This window comes from Notothenia rossii (assembly GCF_949606895.1).
Source record: "Notothenia rossii genome assembly, chromosome: 1".
Classification (NCBI taxonomy): domain Eukaryota; kingdom Metazoa; phylum Chordata; class Actinopteri; order Perciformes; family Nototheniidae; genus Notothenia; species Notothenia rossii.
This window is the reverse complement of record NC_136912.1, coordinates 59,774,926-59,795,930: the sequence shown is the minus strand read 5'-3', so window position 1 is coordinate 59,795,930 and position 21,005 is coordinate 59,774,926.

Sequence of the window (21,005 nt, the reverse complement as noted above, 5' to 3'; positions counted from 1 at the left end):
CCTAGCAATGAAATGATGTTATGTGACAGTATTTCTTAGAAAAGGTCAGCTGAAATGGTGGCATGCCACTGCTTTACGTGTCGACAGCATGTTTGAACGTATTTGCAGTCGTAAATGTGGCTGTTTGGCCACTGACGTTGCCATACAGTAACAACACCTGAATTTAAATGTGCAACCTCTTTTTGTGACAGATTTTTACATGAAATTATAATTCTTCTGAATGATATTCCTATTGAAAGCTAGTTTCTATGTGAACATTATGAGATGGACAGCCAGAGAGAATAAATGAAAAACAGTTGTGAAATACTATATGACAAAACAAGAATACAGTTTAAAAGGGGAGTGATTTGTAAAATATAAGAAAAATAAAATCTGTTTACAGTTCTTTTTCATATGGATGTTGAGAGATGTATCCATAGATCTCTTAATTTTGCTCTCAAAGTGCACCAGATTGATGCTTTTAACTTCATTATTTTAAAAAAAATCTTCCCGGGGGAGCATGCCCCCGGACCCCCCTAGCGGAGATGAGGACCCCCCTAGAGGATGTTAGGTCCATGGTGGTGTTTACATGCTTATTTATACAAGTATGCTCATGCTAATATCATAAGACAAAAGTTGGTTCCGTGTTGTGAGAACGCGCTAGAGTGAGGGGGGCCCAAAGCTCGCTTAGGGCCCCCAAAAGTCTCGGGCCGGCCCTGGGTGCTAGCTAGCTGCGCTAACGGATATAAGGAGCTGTTAAAGGAAAACAGAGGAGCGACATTTCGCCGACAACTACGCAGAGCACTTGACTTTATGCAGGCAGCCAGACAGTGGGACATTGCACGAACAGTCAGCACACTCAGCACGGATGCAACATGATTGCAGCGTCCAGGCAGCTCCCGTTCGAGCATATGCCTTGAGTTGCACATAGCTCCAACGATCCATCACACATAAACACATTTTCATTTATTATCATTTCCATTTCCATGGGAAATTCTTGGCCGAAACCGATACCGAAAATAGGAAACAGTTGGCCGAAAAACGAATGCCGAAAGGCCGAAAATGATTAATAGAAATATATATAATGTATACATTTTTTACCAATGTTGTTCAGCTTCCTGATTATGGAAAAAGACATGATTATGGCAAAACTTAACTTAAATAATGATCACTAGTATGGGTCCATAAAACATTTATTCAGCACTTTTGAATGCATACAGTACATTCATTCCAAGTCAAGTCCATTTTCTTTTCTCTGTAGGATAACTACAACAAAGTGCATTCAGAACAAAGCCAATGTGCTTTAAAACTGCATAAACATCTAGGCCAGTAGGCCTACAACAAAATAGTGTAAATAAAGACTGTGACAGCAAGGCTTCAACAACAACAAATGCACCTATAACTGCATGCATACAAATGTGCAAAATGGATAAATCCACATGAATGTAACTATTTACAAATGAAATTACAATTGAATTTCAAGAATCTGTAAATAAGGCTGTCTGTCCTCATAAGCAAAGTAGTAAACATTGTATAAAGATACATAAAGTGAAAACTGGATACAAAATCCACAATCAATTACAAATTAAATTACAATTTCAAGAATCTGCAAAATAATAAAGGTGGTCTGTCCTCATGAGCAATGTAAACAACATTGTATCATTTAGATACCGAAAGTACAATATATTGAACACTGTGCTGCTGTCATTTCCCACTAATGATAACCTGAGATGGTGAATTATAACTCACAATGAAAATTGTTCAGGAAAGTGGGTATAGAGTAGACATGTAGAACTAGATAAGCTTATGATAAGCCAGCCTTGTCTACTTATTAAGGAAAAGTGGGAGGTTCTTTTTAATGAACAGTAGCTTCTCTGCTTTATCAGCCATAAGTCTGTTCCTCTTCTCATCAAGCACATGAGAGGCAGCGCTGAACAGTCTCTCGCTGTCAGTGCTTGTGATTTGATCTTACTCCGCATATTTGTCCGGATGTTTTGATTTCAAGTGGTGGAGTAATCCCGAAGTGGTGAAAGTCTTTGCAGTTACACCCCCTCGAGAAATGTCAGCTGAACACGTTTTACAAATCGCAATCCGCGCCTCTTTCTCTGATATTTTTAAATATCTCCAAGCGGCAGACAGGTTGGCTGTGAGCCAGCCGCGAGCATGGTCGCGCGCCGTGCTTGTCGCTGCGTTTTGATTACGTCATCACAACAACACGTTAGCTTACCAACGTAACCCTGTTCTCTGACATTCGGTGATATTTTTTCGGTGCTAAAACCCTTTCGGCCGAAAGCCGAAAGAGCCTTTTTAACCATTTTCGGCCGATAATTTTCGGCGGCCGGTGCATCCCTACTTATTTTATTTTATTTATTTGGGTCTACAACAGAAGATACAAATGTTTGTGTCAGTAAATATGTACTAACAGAGGCGGGGGTGTGTATGGAAATAACGGGGACAGAGCTGGCTGCTGTCAGACGATCAGCTGTGCAGCGTCATCCCAAACGGACGTCGCTTCACGTGACGCTCCGGAGGAAAGGACGTCCCATTGCTATTCAAACTAATTTCCCTGCTTCTCGTGGTTTCCTTGCATCTCTCCATGCTTCCCTGGTGGGAGGGACTAGTCACAGGGAAACGACGCAAGTGAGGGACGCAAGGAATCCATTTAACCGAAGTGAGAAAGGCCCAGAGTTGCTCAGTCGGGTGTGGCACATGGAGGGAGCAGGAGGCTCTCAGTGTAAGGAAAAGTTTTTGTAAGCTGGTAAGTCGGTTAGCGGCCCGGCTACGTTAGCCTTTGTTTAATGGAAGGTATTTTTGGAGTTTGATAGCAAAAAAGCCTTTTTTGGATTTGAACACTGCCTCTGTCGTGATTGCTGCACTACCACTTTCCTCTTTATCTGCCCAGTCCTGTTACAATATGTACTAAAAAAAAAACGCTACAATAACATTTGCAATTCGTTTTTAATCTGCCATGTACGGTATCAATGTCTCTCATTCACCGTATTGTTGTGTTAGGTGGGTGTGTCGTGTAGTTTGTGTACTTGCTGCGGCTGCAGCTAGACCATATTGCGCTCAGCAGCAGATTGATGTGCTGTAGAGGTTATGATTGTGCGCTGTCCCGCGGGGGAGAGGTCTCAGAAACTGCCCTCCTTGCTGTCACTGAGGAACTGCACACTGCTAAAGCAGCCTCCCTATCCTCTGTCATCATCCTTTTGGACCTGTCTGCTGCATTTGACACGGTGAATCATCAGATCCTCCTTCGCACTCTCCAAGAACTTGGAGTTTCAGGCTCTGCACTTTCCCTCCTCATCTCATACCTCAAAGACCGCACCTACAGGGTAACTTGGAGAGGGTTGGAGTCCAACCCTTGTCAATTAACTACAGGGGTCCCTCAGGGCTCTGTTCTCGGTCCCCTCCTCTTTTCCCTGTACACAAATTCGCTCGGATCTGTCATTAGCCCGCATGGTTTTTCATACCACTGCTATGCTGACGACACCCAATTAATTCTGTCCTTTCCCCGCTCAGAGACCCAGGTCGTCGCACGCATCTGACATCTCCCAGTGGATGTCTGCTCATCACCTCAAGCTCAACCTTGACAAGACTGAACTGCTTTTCCTTCCGGGAAAAGATTGTCCCACTCTTGACCTAACAATCAACATCGGCACCTCTATTGTTTCCCCCACTCAGACTGCAAGGAATCTGGGTGTGCCACTAGATAACAAACTGTCCTTCACTGCAAATATAGCTGCTACAACCCGCTGCTGCAGATACATCCTTTACAACATCAGGAGAATACGTCCCCAGCTGACCCAGAAAGGGACGCAGGTTCTGGTCCAGGCTCTCGTCATCTCACGCCTAGACTACTGCAACTCCCTCCTGGCTGGTCTACCTGCATGTGCCATCCGACCTCTTCAGCTCATCCAGAATGTAGCTGCTCGTCTGGTCTTCAAGCTTCCTAAATTCTCCCACACCACGCCGCTCCTCCGCTCCCTTCACTGGCTTCCGGTAACTGCTAGAATCCACTTCAAGACAATGTTACTTGCGTACCATGCTGCGAATGGATCTGGCCCTTCCTACATCCAGGACATGGTTAAACCGTACACCCCAGCACATGCACTCAAAACAGTTCGCTGCACCCGCACTGCGAGGGGGACCCAAGTTCCCATCAGCAAAAACACGTCGGTTTGCTATCCTGGCTCCAAAATGGTGGAATGAGCTCCCCATTGAAATCAGGACAGCAGAAAGCTTACAAATCTTCCGGCGCAGACTGAAAACTGATCTCTTTCAACTCCACTTCGAGCCATAGAATTATTAACAAAGCACTTGTAGTTCCAGTAATCCAAAATTCGGCTCACAGATAGCAAATAAGCTTGACTCGGACAAAATACGTCTCAGGATAGTTTGTTTTTTACTTACCCAAAAAAGTATCAAATACAAACACATATTCTCTCAGGTCAAAAAACTATGTTGCTCGGGGCTTCTTTCTCCTTCTCACCCACCCCAATCACCAGCAGCTGCCGTCGGTTATAACGTCTCGTAATCACGAACAGTTGCGGTCGTCTATGCCGTTAATTTCACACGGCTGGTTCAAATAAATAATACAATAGCACTAACAACAAAGGACTACAACATTCAAAAATATCAGACTATACACTTTAACATATGGCTCCTACATTTCCGGCCCCTAATTGGCTAGGCGGGGAGCATACCAATTACTAAAAATAAACTTAAATAGGGCCATATAATCTAAACATAATTAAGCAACTTTACGAACTTATATTCTTTTACTGGAAGTCCGTTTTTGTTTTCAATATACTTCAGTACAGTAGCACTGTCTGTCCAGAAGATAAATTGCTCCAGCTTAACCTGAAGCTCTCTTTTTAGCATCTTGTCGACCTTGACAGCGACGACTGCTGCTGACAACTCCATTCTCAGGATGGTGATGTGTTTCAGTGGAGCGACTCTGGACTTTCCGATCGGCAAGGAAACCTTTATTTTGCCTTGGTTGTTTGCACGATGTAGGTAGCTGTTCCATATGCATCCATGCTGGCATCGGAAAAGCAGTGGAGCTGTGCCATCTTCAGGGGTTCAAACCCTGCCGGTTTGACTCATCTCTGCACATAAACAATGACAGCCGCTCAAGGTCGGCCAGCCACTTCATCTATTTCTGAGCCTGCCCACTGTCTATCTTCTCATCCCAACCTCTATTTTCCCTGCAAAGGTCTCTCAGAAGGAGCTTCGCTGGCAGTACCAATGGGGCCAGGAACCCGAGGGGGTCGTAGATGCAGCTAACGATGGACATGATTTCTCGTCTTGTAGCTGGTTTGGCCTGTGGTTGCACTTTGAACCTGAAGGTGTCTGATTCAGTGCACCACTGAGTACCAAGGGCTCTTTCCATAGGAAGCTGCTTATAGTTCAGGTCAAGATCTTTGACTTCCGTTGTTCTGTCTTCTTTAGGGATGGACGACAGGACGGCCCTACTGTTGCTGACCCACTTTGTCAGCCTGAAGCCTCCACTGGCGCACAGATGTCTGAGGTCCCTGGCCAAAGCAACAGCATGATCTTCTGAATCCACAGACTTTAAACAGTCATCCACATAAAAGTTTCTGAGAACCGTTTCCACCACCGCGGGTGTTGTTTTGCCTCCTCCATCTAATGCTGTTCTTCTTAGTGCATATGATGCACAGCTGGGAGATGATGTAGCTCCGAACAGGTGCACTGTCATTCGGTAGTCTTCCATCGGTTTATTCAGATCACCATCCTGCCACCATAGGAAACGCAGAAGATCAGCATCTTGGTCAGCGACTTTGACCTGGTAGAACATCGCCTCAATGTCGGCCATCAAAGCAATAGGCTCTTCTCTGAACCTCAGAAGGACACCAACAAGGGAGTTTGTGAGGTCAGGTCCTTGTAGCAGCTAATCGTTAAGTGAGGTTCCTTGATATGTGGAGGTGCAGTCGAACACTACTCTTATCTTGTTTTTCTTTGGGTGGTAGAGACCGTGATGAGGTATGTACAACACACGTCCATCTTCTCGGCTTAACTGTTCTATGGGAATTTTGACAGCGTAGCCTTTTCCAATTATACCCGTCATGAATTCCTTGTAATCTTTGTACAGGTCCGGGTTTTTGCTGAGCTTTCTTTGGAGACTTGTGGCACGTTGCTCTGCCATGCAGCGGTTGTCTGGCATTTTAGCTGTCTCGTTTCGCAGTGGTAAACCAATGCAGTAGTAAACCAATGCAGTAGTAAACCAATGCAGTAGTGCCCATCCCTTAACTCTGCAGATTTTACCACTGGCCGCATGAACTGATGATCCTCCTGGGACATCTCTTCTTTGTCTTCACAGCTGATTTCTGAGAAGTCTGTGTTATATTGCTTGATCAACAGTTCCTCTATGGTAGCTATGGAGATCTGGTTGGCTGTAATGTGGCTCACAACTCCATCCGCTTCCTTGCTGCCATCATCTGTCTTCCTCGGCCCATTCACTACCCATCCAAGGGCAGTCTTAACTGCATAGGGCCCGTCTCCGATGCTCTTTATCACCTGCCATGGCTCCAAAGCTTTAGGGGTATTGGTTCCTATAAGCATGGTGACTTCTCATTTTTTCTTGGGATTTTCACCTCCTTCAGATATGGTCACTTCTTTAGGTCTTCCTGCAGGGGGATGTTTCCTTTCTTGACCGGTATATCTTTACATGTAAAGACCTTAGGGAGTTCAATGTACTTCCTTTCTTCAAGTCCACACACTACCAGGTCCGACAAGATACAACTTTGGGCTGGCTTCTCCTGACCCATAGCTCGGAGTAGGATCGTAGTTTTCTTGCCTCGAACGTTCAGCTGTGTCTTCAGTGATTCAGTGCAGAAAGTCGCCGTACTTCCTGGGTCCATGAAGGCATACGTCTCCACAACCTTCTCACTTTTACTGGACTTGACTTTTACCGGTACTATAGCCAGTACACATTCTTCGGCCCCAGTGTATCCACATGTTTCCTGCGTCAGTGACACGAGACCATTTGAGATGTTCTCATCTGGCTTTCTAAATGTAGCACTGTCCTTCTCAACATGCAAAATTCCTGGGTGTCTTAGGGAGCAGACTTGACAGGTCATCCTTTTATTGCAGTTTCTGCTAAGGTGTCCCTGTGTAAGACATCCAAAACAGAGGCCTTTAGCTTTCAGAAACTCAATCCTGTCTTTCGATTGTTGCTCTTTGATGATTCTGCAGGAATCGAGTGTGTGGTCTCTATGGCAGAACAAACAGGGTTTTTGAAAAGCATTGAAAGACTTTGCGGCTGAGGGGCTGTACTTTAAGTTTGAGGGCGGTGTTTTCTCTTCACTCATTGGAGCGACAGCTGTGGCAAAATTGCTTCCCCTTTGCCAGCCTGACTTCCAAGCTTTAGAGTCCGTGGCCGTAGCTTTGACTTTTCCCTCCGTAGTTGTCCTGGTATCATGCATGCTTCCAAAGAGGGGGTCGTTAGCCATTTGTGATTGTCTGTATATATAGGTCACTAGGTCTGTAAACCTTGCTCTTCGTCCCTTTTTCTCTTGAACCTCGAAAGCAGCACTCTTCCATCTTTCTTTCACGTTGTATGGGAGCTTTGAGGCGACGACTCTCATGTTAGTTGGATTGTTCATTTCGTCCATATACTCTATGTCCTCCATGGCATTACGGCACGTAATCAGGAAAAGGGCATAGGTATTCAGAGCTTTTCCGTCTTCAGATCTGATCTGTGGCCACTTTAGAGCTTTATCCATATAGGCGGTAGCAATCTTAAGTTCGTCACCATAATGTTTCTGGAGTAGAGCCCTGGCTTCTTTGTAGCCTCTCTGTGGCGCCATGTGCTCACAACTGCGGACAAGCTCTTGAGGTTCCCCTCCGGTGAACTGTTCCAAGTAGTACAATTTATCGCTGCCGCTCTCTGCCTTGCTGTCGATGACATGGTTGAAGGCTCTTATAAAGGACTTGTAGGTGAGCGGGTCTCCCTTGAACACAGGCAAGTCTCTTTTAGGAAGATAAGACAGGTTGTGCTGCCTTCCCAGCATCTATGTAATCTGGCTTTGACGCTGCATCACATCATAGCTGTCCCTCTCCTCTCCTCTACGGTGACCTTCCCAGGGGCCCGGTCCGTGTGCTGCATCAGAAGCTCCATCCTGCGTGTCCATCCACATGCTTGACTCTGTTGGGCGTGGTTTGACAGTTCCTTTTAGTAGGTGTGCTGAGGCAAGTTTCTCACCATATTTAGCTGGTTTTGAAGCAGTTCTGAATCCGGTGCCAGATGTCTCTGACTTGCCATGACGTTGGCTGCGTTTGAGGTAGCTGCTCATACCATCCTGCTGGTCTTCATACCCGTCAAGCACCTTTAACTTTGCATCACATTCAGCTACAGCTGCCTCCAACTCTAATTGTTCTCTTTGAGCTTTGAGCTGCTGGAGCTGCTTTGCTTGCTGCTGTATTAGAGAGGCTTCTTCTTCCTCAAGAGCCTGCTTCTTCTTTAAGGATGCTGCTTGAGCTAGCAGTACTGCCTTTTCAGCCTCCACCCTCCTGCACGCAGAAGAAACGGTAGACGAAGCCACTGTATGGTTACTGGCTCTGGAGGCGCTGTCTTCAGGCCTGATATCATCTACTTCAGACAAGCAGGCTTCCTCTTCACGGTCCTCTTTTGTTCCTTCGCGTACTCCTTTAATCCATTTTTCAGTTATGTGTACAAACTGTTCAATGTTTGCTGACTTGGGATTAAACCAGTGTTGCTGGTCTTCAGACGCCTCCTCTTCAGGTAAGAGAGTTACATACTCCTTGTTAATGTCATTAAGCTCTCCATATAATTTAGCAAAGTCATTCAGAATTTCTTCTTCCACTTTATCCACATTGCTATCATTTTCTTTAAGACGTTTCAGCTCATTAACCTTTTTGGTGAGCTGGCCCACCTTCGCACTCCTTAATCCATTTAGCCTGTGGAGCCTCTCCTCTTCGGCCTTTTCCGTGGGCTTTGGCTCCCTCTTGTGGCTCCTTTCGGTTAGTTCTTCCATGGCTCTTTCAAATTAAACTTACTACAGTGCTTAAACTCAACTAAAGGTGTCCAACAATAAACGCTTCGTTTTTATAGAAAATGTCTTTGTTGCACTGTCTTCCTTAAAGAACAACTTAGTTAAATGTCTTTTACAAACGAAAAGAAAAAGGTAATCAGCTGGTAGTTGGAATCAGCTGATCCATTCAGACTGCCTCTTCTGTCGGAGAGTAGCGATCTCCCATCCGTCTTCAAACATTAACATAACAACAGGCCTCTTCACCGTCTTTGTTCCTCGGATGTCCGACTTAATGTGCCGATCTCCGTGCGTGGAAGAGCAGTCTTTATCTTCACCTTTCATGCGACGCCGTCACTGGAATCCATTCTTCATAGCTCGGCTTCTCCAGAGCGTAGTTTTTTGACAAATGTAGTTCCAGTAATCCAAAATTCGGCTCACAGCAAATAAGCTTGACTCGGACAAAATACGTCTCAGGATAGTTTGTTTTTTAATTACCCAAAAAAGTATCAAATACAAACACATATTCTCTCAGGTCAAAAAACGATGTTGCTCTGTGCTTCTTTCCCCTTCTTACCCCCCCCCCCCCCCAATCACCAGCAGCTGCCGTCGGCTATAACGTCTCGTAATCACGAACAGCTGCGGTCGTCTATGCCGTTAATTTCAAACGGCTGGTTCAAATAAATAATACAATAGCACTAACAACAAAGGACTACAACATTCAAAAATATCAGACTATACACTTTAACATATGGCTCCTACAGCACTTATATACTAATAAAGGACTGGCTTATCTAAAGCCAGTTGAGTAGCACTTGAAATGTTTTAGCTCTATGAAACCTGATGTACTTATATGATTCTGTTTTCTTCAAGTTTGTATTTTGTTGGTCGAACGCACTTATTGTAAGTCGCTTTGGATAAAAGCGTCAGCTAAATGCAATGTAATGTAATCAATGTAATGTCTGAGGATTTAAAAATTAAACTAAATTATTATTATTTTAATATATTTATTATGCAACACCCGCGACCCGACCCGCATCATCTTTGTTTTAACCAGAACCGAACCCGGAAAAAAGTGTTTGAAAAAATACCACCCGTGAATCACTTTTTTTGTGGGTCACCCGTCGTGTACCCGCGGGTACCCGACCCGATGCAGGACTCTGGTGGGAGGCACCTACGTTCCCAAAAGGTGGCTCCACCAGCAGTATTGGGAGCAGGGGTGGAGACCTCACACCTGGTGCTAATCACTCCCTCAAGAGAGACAAAGCACACAGAGTTGCTCAGTTGTGTGTGGCACATGGAGGGAGCAGGAGGCTCCCAGTGTGAGGAAACTTTTTGGTAAGCTGGTAAGTCGGTTAGCGGCCCGGCTAGGTTAGCCTTTGTTTAATAGAAGGTATTTTTGAGTTTGATAGCAATAAAGCCTTTTTTTGGATTTGAACACTGCCTCTGTCTTGATTGCTACACTACCACTTTCCTCTTGATCTGCCCAGTCCTGTTACAACTATTATTAATGATTAATAAGTGCATACTACACCGGCTGCAAAAACAAACCTCAAAGGCTCTAAATAACTCAATGTCCACTCACTTCCTTTCTTCCAGAACTTTCAGGCAATCTTCATGATATTTTCAACATACAAAATATATATAATTTTTGTCTTTTTTCATATTTTTGTTTTTCATATTTAATGAATACTATATACTATACTAAGATGTACCGTATGTATGTGTTCACTATGATGAGACCTACTTTTTACTATACATTATTTTTGACATTATTTTGCCAGGACCGTTTTTTTGGACACAGCATGCTATGAATTATTTTAATTTTATTCAAAATACTATACTATGTCTTCTTGTTGACATTCTATACACTTTCTCAGCATACTATATTAAGAGTTGATTACTTTTTGACATATTTCTTAGTTTTACTATAATGTGACTTTTTTCATATTCAAAGAAAGATATACAGTATACTATGACTTATTTCATGATATTTAAAAAAAACACTATACTATGATTTTTAAGACATAATATACTGTAATGTCCTGTATACTGTACTACTAAACATTTTCATAATGATATTTTCAAATAACCATGACATGATTTATGATATTTTTGGTATACAATTCAATAACATTTTTCATAATTTTCAACAAATTACCGTACTTCTTTGTTCATTATATTTTAAACAGATTGATGCTATGACTTTTTTCATAATGGGTCAACGTGCAACCATGCTTAAGGGAACCTCGGCATTTCAGGAGGTGAATTGGCGACTCCACTAGTCCACAATCGACACTTGGTCCATGCTGGAATACACCCGGCGACTGTAGCTGTTTATAACTTATTAATTGTATATATTGTAACGTTCACAGATGGAGTCGGAAACAGGCTTCTAGTTATTAGGCTTTAATAACTCTTATTTCTTAGGATCACAGATTCAGGAACAGGTACAGCTTGGGGTTTACACCTTACACAACTATAACTCCCACACACACACCTATATATACCCGTGTCTACGTCACAACCTCTCCGCCCTCCCCCGTCCGCTCCCCCAACCACAGGCCCGCACCTAGACCAGCATCCTGTGCAGCTCTGTGATTGGCCAAGAGACGGGGGATGCCTGAGTGACACCCTCAGCCTCCTATCAGGGTCGCTACAATATGCTGGTGAAAAATGCTAAATGGAGGCAGCCATTTAATAATGCAGGAACCTGTGTTCACACTTTCCGGGTGTATTTCTGGTAACCCAAGTGGTTTGGACCAGAAACAAGTTATAATTGATCAGAGAATAGTAAAGCAATGGTGGTTCCTGCTTTGCAGCAGCGTAGCATATATACTGCACTAGTTGTCCAAACATTTAAAGCATATGTATATAGAGTATGTTTGTATCGTTTGCAGGGGACGCTTAACGCAGTAGTGTTTTTTTTTTATTTAGAAAGAAAGTGTCCCCTATTCTAAAGAAGTGACGTCCATTATGGATAGATAAAAATACTTTCTGGGGAAAATGGTTGTGTAACAGACTGGGCTGAACAACATGTCTCTTCCTGCTCCTCTGGAGATCTCTATCTTGAGATCGTCATGCCGGTACAGAGATTTATTTGGAAGAGGCCTATTGTGAAATGAAATCATCATTCAGACAAGGAGGGGTTTCCATTCATGGGGAAACAGCAAGAGTTCCAAGATATGACTACAACATGTCTATTTTGACAATTGAGCTACGCAATTGCACTGTCAGGAGATTTTCACACGGTTATGTTTTCAGTTTGTTGGGGCTAATCAAGATCTTTTACTTTATCAAGGAAATACTTTTATATAACCAACAATACAAAGTGTACGTCCTGCGTTTAAAGTTTTACCAGCCTAGAGCAAAAGTAAATCAAATTTAGCACAAAAAAAACTTTAATTCAAACTGGATTGAAAGTGACAAACAAAACTTTCACAGCTTTATTTTATCTATACAGAGGTTCATCTCTAGAAAAGAGAAATCAATCTGCTATTGCATTCAATGACATAAGCAGGAACCATTGTATACAGTAATAGAGAAATATACACAACACATATTTAGTGTCTTTTGTGAGCACGTTTCTTTCCTTATTTGCAGTACAACCTTTTCCTACTTTTTACATCCTTTTGTTTCTTTTAGCATATACTCAGATCCACTTAAGTAAAAGTACTAATACCACAGTCTAAACAAACTCCATTACAGGTAAAATAACTGAGTTCAAAAGGTTACTTCAGTAAAACAACAGAAGTATTATCAGCCAAATGTACTCTAGTATCAAAAGTAAAAGTAATCATTGTGCACAGTGCCACATATACATTTGTTGAACATTAAAGCAAATACATATAGGAGTTATTCAATATTATACTACATCAAAGTGGGGCACATTTTGGAAGGTACTGAGTCAATTAGTAATACATATATAAACACTGTATTTATCTAAATAGTAACTACAAGTTTCAAATATATGTATTCCAGTAAAATTACAACATTTTCCTCTAAATTGTATTGAAGTAGAAGTACGAAGAAGCAGAAAATAGACTCAAGTAAAGTATTTTGAGTAGTTCATTGAGTATTCCACCACTGCCTTTAGCGAACAGTCTTCAGAGGTTGAGTGGTATTGGAAGCCTGGGTCATATTTCGCGTCATTTAGCCATTTTTAGTATGTTTTAAAGAGTTAGAGGTGTTACTGTATGTTGCCAAACAGGTGAAGCAATGACTCATCACATTTACTGTAACAGCATTGGTGAGTGAGTGAGTGAGTGAGTGTGTGTGTGTGTGTGTGAGTTACCAAGGAAAATAAAGGGACAGAGCGGGTACCTGACACTGTCTTCCTCCACATTCCTCCTCCTCCTCCTCCCAGCTCCCTCTCTGGTTTTCACCTGACTGAAACATGAACCTCTGAAACGGGAAACCTGTGGCATCGCAACACGAGAGCTGAGGTCAGCCGCTCTGACAAAGACCTCAATGTTCACAGTAAGAGCCTTAACAGTTTTGTTCAGTTGCTATCACACTAAAACTAAACTAAAGCATCATTATTTAAACTGACATTCAAAGAGCAAAACCTCAGCTCAAATCTCCAAAACTCTAAACCCATTTTCAGCTCTGCACCCAATTTGCAATTCAACATGGCACTTTTTCATGCGCATGGTTCTCTAAGTGAGACACAGAAATCTGACTGTTGTCTTGTGAGGTGCAGGTGATAAAACATCACAAGGAGAGTTTAGAGAGGAGTTTATTTCTCTAGCGACACGATTAGATAACCGCCTCCGCGAGAGGTGTAGGGAGAGATCAGGAAAGCATAGCTCCACCTCCCTTCCCCCTCAGTCCAAGTTTCCTAGACGGCCAGCGTTCCCTGGACCTTCTCTTCATCCTCCTGACTCCTGGGCTTCCAGTGCTTCTCCAGCTACCCAGGTCTCTCCCTTCCTCATGCAGGAGCCCATGCAGCTGGGAAGGATGACGCTTACTGAAGTATTATTTGAATTATTTGAAGGATTAAAGTAACGTGTTATGGCAGGAAAGTTCAATCTGGCATATTCATTTTAATGTCACCTTATATAGAATGTGTGTTAAACTTGTGATTTCTGCATTGAGTGACTTCTGCCTAGCAGATACCAAGAAGAGGCCCCTAGGGTCTCTCTGTTAATTATCAATAGTCCTTGCAATTAACAGGGGAATTCCCAGATATATTTTCAGATATAAGGCAGTTAAAGTCTTGTAGAATTAATGATTTATCTCCTACACATCCTGCAGGCCTTGAGACTTGGGTCACCCAGCAGTAAATGAGATAAAAGTCCTTTTGAGCTTATCAATAAAATGTATTCATTCCTAGTAAGCTGACTTTGAGGTGAAGGGAAGTTCAGGGAAGCCATTAAGCCACAAGAACAATTAACTTATGTTGGTTGACTGATTCGGGGACTGTCATGGGACGATGGCATTTGGATATTTACAAATATGGCTTTCATAGAGAAAAACAGGTGACTGTTGTGTGATAAGATACATGATACGATGTTTGTGTGTGTTGAAGATGTTTAGGGGGACTGAGTATGTGTCCTGTCAAAGAGTCCTCTGTCATGACTCCAAATCATTGATTGGGGGATCTGCCTAAGGGCAGAGGGACAGAAACACACACACACACGCGCACAGAAGCAACAGATGGAATCAACAACCGCGGACTTACTGCTTGGGGTCCCGCCCAGAAGTGAAACCGACCAATGAAACACTACCAACTCACTGGCTAGCTCGCTCAGAAGTGAACTCGCCAATAACAAATAGATAGGGAAGAGCAAGCGATAAAACTCCTCCCCACCTGTGTATAAATGTTGTGATCATTTTGAAGATCGGGGCTCTTGTTTTTGACTTGCCGTTCCTGAGACGTGTCTCACACGGTAGTAGAACCTGAGCCCGGAGTACTCTGCAGAGTGCTTCGTGATTAGGTGATGTATTTGTATGTTTTTGCCATTAAAGCAGATTATTGTTTAACCCTTATCCTGGCTGCTTTGAATTTTTCCTTCTTTTGAGAACCCGCTCATATAGGAACGGCGCAGAGCAGAGATTCTGCCCCAACATTACCCAATCAGAACGTCAACGCCGTCTTCATCAGAGACTCTGCCTCTACTGTGGACAGGCTGATCACTTCAGCACCGGTTGTCCCTCTCAGCCAAAAGAACTGGCTCATCAGCGACAGGGGGGGCACTGATCAGCCATACCTCTATCAACTCAGCCTCCTCCAACCGCATCCCAGTCAAAGGTACTATTTCTTGGTCTCAGGCCTCTGTTCCGCTTCAGGTCTTGATAGATTCTGGTGCGGATGCCAATGTCCTGATACTGGACAGTTTTTGTTTTATTCTCATCTAAAAACATGGATGATAACTCAAACAATAGAGGTTTTCAATAAGTTGTTCTTCAAAGGTCTTTTATTTTGAAACTCTACATCAGAATGTCCTGATTTTTTCTGAGTGACTAGATGGGATGTCCTGCTATCACCCTGAAGTGAAATGAGTATTTGATACTGGACAGTTTTTGTTTTATTCTCATATAAACACAGAGGGAGGATTTTTTTTGACTCTACCGTAATGCATAGAATATTCGCGCACCACAATATCACGTGGAGGCTGGCTTGACCGCAGTCTAAACTAGAGAGAGAATCGCTGTCAAGGGGGCTACAACTACAACAAGATGAACATATTTGACCGTGATTTAATTGTAATACACGTTTCAAAATGATGCCGAAGTAACAACATACTGATACCGGATAGTAAAAACCATGAATTAAGGCTTTCAAAAGTCTGCAGACAGACGGCAGGCGAAAAACCTTTTAAAATGCGTGTTTTCTAATGGAGATTTGGCTAAGCTAACGTTGTAAATGCTCCGACCGTCCACACTCACAACAATGGCCTATACGGCCATAAATAAACCAGAGACTGTATTCGCCATGACACAGACAGTATGTGGTTTGTACTTGTTTAACTTTTGTCTAGTTTCTGAACAGATATGAAGAGCTGTGAGCTCTGAGTGCTAAGAGCTAACCGCTGTGTTGTTTTTCTGCTCATTGAAGATGAAGTCACGGCTCCGCCTACACTGCGTTACTATAGATACTACCCCAGTTCCTCACGAGTCTAAAAAACAACTCACGTCAACGCGCGTAAGCAAGGTGGGCGCTGAGTGAGCGCCCTCGTGACCAAAATATTTGACGGCGCTGATTGGCTGAAATTATGTTTCGGCGGCACAGTTTACTATTTAGACTTTTGCAACGTGCTGGTTGCTGCTGTTTAGCTCGGGGGCAGCGCCCCGTAATGATGCCAAGGGCAAGGCCAGGCAGGAAACATGTGACTTATCAGTAACTTTAGACATCGTAACACAATTTTAAAAAATATTTTATTGTAGATTATACATTTTACTGATACCAATTGTATGATATTTACCTTGTTCATTAAAAATTAAAAATATAAAAAATATATATTTTTGAAATATATTTTTAAATATTTTTTTTTTAAATGTTTCTTTTAATATTTTTTTTTGTATGTGGGAAGAGGTGGGGCGGCACCCTTAGCGCCCATATGGGCCGGCCGCCACTGCTGGGTGCCTTTCTGCAGCCTTGAGACTAGTTTTGCTCAATTCGCAGTTTTTGAGGAACTTTTGAGTTTTTGTCGGGGACGTTTTCCCTCTGCTTTGTTTTTGGACCTTACTGCAGCCAGCCAGCTCCCGGTCTTCAGTACCTGCATTGGAAAAGCTTTCTTTATTAAACACATTGGAACTTTATTTGTGTCAGTCTCTGCTTTGGGGTCCTAAGTAGTATCCAAACGCCACATAAAGTCAGATTAGAAACGGTTCTGGACAAACATGTTAATGCTAAAACAATAATCAAATTATTTTTATTCAACAGAGTTAATAACTTTTAATACAATACACTGGGTGAATATGTCACCTTTTTATGAAGATGTAATGATTTTGTTTGACCACTAGACGGAGGCCTTTACAGTAGCTTAGTATGTTTGACCTGTCTGGGTACCATAACATTATTAATATTAGAGAGGAAGGTATCCTTTATAATAATAGTGGACAAAGTGCAGTTTTCTAATAATTCAGACAGCCATCACCTCTAACACTCTTTGTTTACCATCATCACTAAAGGAAATGTTTTATAATATAAAGAGCAGTGTGTGATGCGATGTTGATGGCAGTAAGGCCAGATAATCCTAGTAAAAAAAAGGATGTAACATGATGTTTAACATCTGATTTATCCCGTGTGTAAAAAACAAAATGCACTCCTCTTTCAGAAAGTCTAGTCTTTGTGAGGTGCTAGACTATTTTATTTAGCCTTTATTAACAAATAAAGAATAAAAGCATCAAAGGCTTTAAAACATTGCATTCAATGAATTGTTAATGTCACAGTTTTTGCAGTGAAGCAAAACCAGTAAAATTCCTCATGAAATACATGCCCGGTGCCGTGGGAGGGCCAGGGAGGGCTAGGCCCTCCCATTTGACATTCCTGCCCTCCCCCAATAAACACGTTTTTATTATTTATAAAAGTTAAAAAATATATATATTTTATTTTTTTAATTATAAATAAACTGTGAACTTTTATGCTACGATGTATGTGATGTCAGATAGTAACTAAAAAAAAAAATCGTAGGCTGTCAAATAAATGCAGCTGTCTGTTGTGATTTGTGATTCGTCCACATTTAGACCAACCACAGCGTCACACTCTGCCGCCTATCCTGGATTTCTTTATTGTTTATTGTGCATTCTGTAGACTCCCATTTCTGTTTGAATTACAAAGTGGCCATCAGAAATTGGCTTAAAAGGTCTAAGGATTTATTAAAGCGAAATAGCGATGAAAGAACTGCAGCCGATGGTGCTGCTGGCGACCCTGCACCTGCCGTTGTAGCAGCACGCCTTAATGTCACAAGCTTGACCTCGACAAACCCCGGGACTGAGTTAGCGAGCCCAAGCCTTGACTCATCATCAAGGCGGCCGCCACCAACGCTGTCCTCCGAGGCACAGCTCCTTGTGCCCCTACCATCACCACCTGCGTTGCCACACCCTGTACCACACCCGCCAGCATCCTCCTCCTCCGTGCCGGTGCCTCCATACAGACGCTACCTTGCAGCACATCAACTGGAACTATTGGGCCAGCAACCGCTCAAAGACCAAAGACCTTTTGCCACTGCATGGTACAACAACAGACCATGGCTTGAATATTCTTTAAAAGCAGACGCAGCCTTTTGTTTCCCCTGTAGACAGTTTAAAGTAAATACGTCTTCATCTGATGCGGCTTTTTTTTTTGCGACTGGAAACACGCATTACAGACTGATAAAGGACTGATAAGGCATGCCGCATCAAAAGACCACATTTCATGTGAGAGTTTGTGGAGAGAGAGAGAGACAGATACGCGAGGAAACAAATAAGGAAATTAGTACTTTGGTGCAGATCAGCTGGCACGGAACCGTTATTACGTGTCAGCTGTCGTTGATATTATAGCTTTTTTAGCTGTCAACCAACTCCCTCTCAGAGGTGACCACGATTCACTCCACAGCATGTCCGAGTGTAGTGCATAGGAAAATAAACCATGCCCAAGGCGAGCTAAACAGTTAATCGTCTCCGTCTCTACTATTTCTTTCCGAGTGCAACGATGAGGAAGCTGCCATCCTTAACCACTGTGCCTTGCTCGTGATTTACCAGTGTTTGTGCTGCCACGCACACAATGTTTCAAAAGTGGTTTCTATGTTGCCCTTTATTCGTGTATGTATTTGCGATAAGTGTGACTGTGCGTCTTTACGCAATGCTGTTGGCCTTGCTGTTTGATATATATTGTGCCACAGGCCCGCAGCACATGACTGTTTTGTGTGCCCTCCCATGAAAATCATATGCCCTCCCTTTAGATTTGTTCTGGCGACGGGTCTTGGTCCACCATATTGGACAACTCCATACGGCAACTCAAATAGGACATTTGACGTCTAGACGTCTGCCCGATTTGCATTGTGCATGCGCGGGCCCCGCGCCACGAGGGGGCAAAATGGGGCTTTGCCCCCTCAGTCGTATTCTTTGCCCCCTCACTTTGAGCATCATTCATCCATCAAAAAGTACAATAAATGTCACAATTATAAAATAACTTTAAATAATTATTTTCCCCAATACACGTTACTATGTTAAGATCAGATATGTGGGCAGGCAGTCAAGCAACGTGTACAAAAGCCTCAACCCCAAGTGAGCTTGTAGTCTTAATGTTAGCGTGTGTGCTTGTAAACAGTGGGATGGTTGACCAAAACGTCCCCGTTTTGCGGGCAAAGTGCCCTCCCTTTAGATTTGTTCTGGCGCCGGGTCTGATGAAATATAAAGATGTTTTCCACAAAAATGAGCATTAAAAAGTAAATGGCAGACAGAGTGAAGTTTGTTTGATAGCATTGTATGCTTTGAAGTTAAATGCATCACAATTAAATAATGTTCTTTATGTATCTATGTACATATTTTCCATGTGTGACGGTGTGTTGTAGGTAAGAGTTTGTGTTGCCAACAACGCCACCTAAGGGAGTTTCACCCCTAGGAACTAACAATTAATGATAAAAGATTTACCACACAAGGAACACAGGTTCGTTTTAGATAACGGGCCAGAGACAGTTTCAGTTACAGTTAACACAATTACTTTATAACAATCAATTAACTATTCTAAAAACACCAGATCCACATAATACAATCAGCTAAAAGTTCATACTGGGGCATAGGAGGTACAAGACAGGGCTGGGGCTTACCAGGCGGAAATAAATAAATAGGGGGGGAAGGGTCCCACTCAAAACCACCTGTGACACCGCAAACCAAACAATATGACGTGTAAAGACCACCACCACCAGGGAGTGGGGTTGCCGCCTCAGGCCCACAGCACCTGTCTGACAAGAGGAAGACGGTTAAAACCTCCACACAGCATTACACTCAAATAAACAACTAAATAAATAACCAAACAAACAAAACCAAATGAATGAAGGTATCCAAATAAAATCGGTGCACAATGGTTAATATAAAATAAGGAAAACACTAGTATATAAACTAAATTAACAAAAGAAAATAACAAAACCAAAATAACAGTTTCTCAAAGTAAACAGTGAGTTGTATCAGGGAGACTTGGTTGGCGAGTTCCCTGAGAGCCCGAAACGCTCCAGAGTCCCGAAGGGGGGGGGCACGTCACCAGACACGGAGCTCGCAAAGCAATGGCAAGTTATTCCAGTAGTGAGTCATTGCAAAGAGCCAAAACAGGACCAGTTGTCCGAAGGTGGGCCTAGCAATTAATAGCACCCCTGAACAGGGCACAGGTACATATAATATTATTTAGAGGCCAATTAAACACATGGATATCAATAACTGAATTTACAGGTTCCCATACATACAATCTATTCAGCCACAGCATAGCACCAGAGCCGTCAGGGGAGAGAGGCGCACAGGCCACGGCAAAATTCCGCTGTCGCAATAAATAATATAAAATAAGCCAGGAGCCAAGTGTCAGCTGATAAAGGGAGGCAGACAACGGCAACTCACCAGGTGATGACAACACTGCGCCCAGGCAGGCCCGGCTCCAGGATGAAATGACTGAGGGGGCTGTTAAAAAATCAGATGGGGGCGATTTCTTTTCACAACAACGAAAAATACTGGCAATGTAATGAATTGACACACCAAGCTTTTTTCCTTCTCACTGCTTTACAATCTCTTTGCCTCTTTATTTTTATTCTGGATTTACCCCTCTCATTCTGTTATTTTCCTCTGATCTTTAATAATAGATAGTAGATATTTGATAGATACCTGCACTTTGGTTAACAGACTAACATTGATTTCCTCAATTTATAAATGGACAGGCTCTGTACTTATACCATAACCTTTTCTCCTCTATCCCTTAACTCGTCTTCCTATACAGATTTACTTACTTACTATCCACTCTAGTCAGGTCAGGATTAAAAAAACATTAATCTGGTTGATTTTTTATTTTCAAGATTGAATGTTCAAATCAAGGCCTAAAACCTG